The sequence below is a fragment of the Buceros rhinoceros genome, unplaced genomic scaffold (assembly GCF_000710305.1).
Source record: "Buceros rhinoceros silvestris isolate BGI_N320 unplaced genomic scaffold, ASM71030v1 scaffold26156, whole genome shotgun sequence".
Lineage (NCBI taxonomy): Eukaryota > Metazoa > Chordata > Aves > Bucerotiformes > Bucerotidae > Buceros > Buceros rhinoceros.
The window spans coordinates 10618-11697 of NW_010416184.1; the positions used below are offsets into that span (position 1 = coordinate 10618).

General features: G+C 52.5%; 1 protein-coding gene across 1 annotated transcript in view; it reads right to left on the minus strand.

The window, feature by feature from the left end:
• LOC104494841 (chromosome unknown open reading frame, human C1orf116) overlaps window positions 1-1080 on the minus strand; it is a 13820-nt gene that overhangs the window by 3998 nt on the left and 8742 nt on the right. The gene's annotated exons all lie outside the window — the stretch shown is intronic.

Consider the following 1080-nt stretch of genomic DNA (forward strand, 5'->3'; position numbering starts at 1 on the left):
AACCCCCCTGCCATAGGGGTTCCCAACAGTGAGACCTTCTGGGTGGTGGAGGGGCCAGTTATGCTCATGGGGTGCATGGCCAGGAGAGCTCTGCTGCCTGCCAGGAGAGGCCGAGCAGCCTACAAAAGGCGTAATTACTTGTGGATATAGAGCATTCACCTTCCAAAGTTTATTGACACCACCAAATACGTGTTTTCTTTGTGTGCACCACCCATTCTTCAGGAGAGGAGAGCTGGGCTAACGAGAGCGGCAAAACAAACACCCCCTCCAACCCACACGGACCCACGGAAGAGGATTTGCTCATCGGAAGACAGAGGAGCTCTTTGTTCTGTAACCTGGCCGTGGCACGGGAACACATTGCTGCCTTTTTTTCTCCTAGCAGGATCAGGGAATTAGATCTGGAGATAAGTGAGCAGAACTGGCTGCTTGTTCAGAGCATTAGACCCTGAAAGAATTCCTTTGTAATTGGAATATGCCGCAAAAATCAGATTTCAACACACACGCCCTGACAGATCCAGTCCTTCCATGCAGGAGGAGTTTAATATCTCAGTCCCAGCTTTGCATTATTTGCTGCCTAAATTACATCTGAGCAAGAGGTGGGTTTGGAGCAATACCCTTGATTCTTGGGAGAACTTTATAGCTAGAGCTTTGAGCTGTCAGGGAGCAGAGACACCATCTGAGTTTGGGGGGTTTTCGGCTTCTGCAAGCCACACAGTTTTACTGCACATTCCAAATATCTGGAATGTGCAATATGAATCTAATTCCAAGCAGCAGGAGACAACAGCCTGCTTGACGGGGACTGCTACAGAGCTCCTCACTGCCTCCCACCCTGCTGCACAAATTCGAGAGAGCAAACCACTCTGGGGGAAGTGAAAGTCTTGCTCAAACTGGAGCTGGAGCCACCGCTCGGAGTCAGCATCTGCTGCGCAGGGCAGACCCCGGGCGGGAGAGCAGCAGTGTGGCCCAGCTCCAGGCGGGGGCGGGGGGTCTCGACAGCGCTGATTTCTCCATGAGGCTGCTCACTGCAGGCAGCCCACGGCTCTCGTTCGAACAGTGTTTGCAGAAACAGAAAGCGGCTGT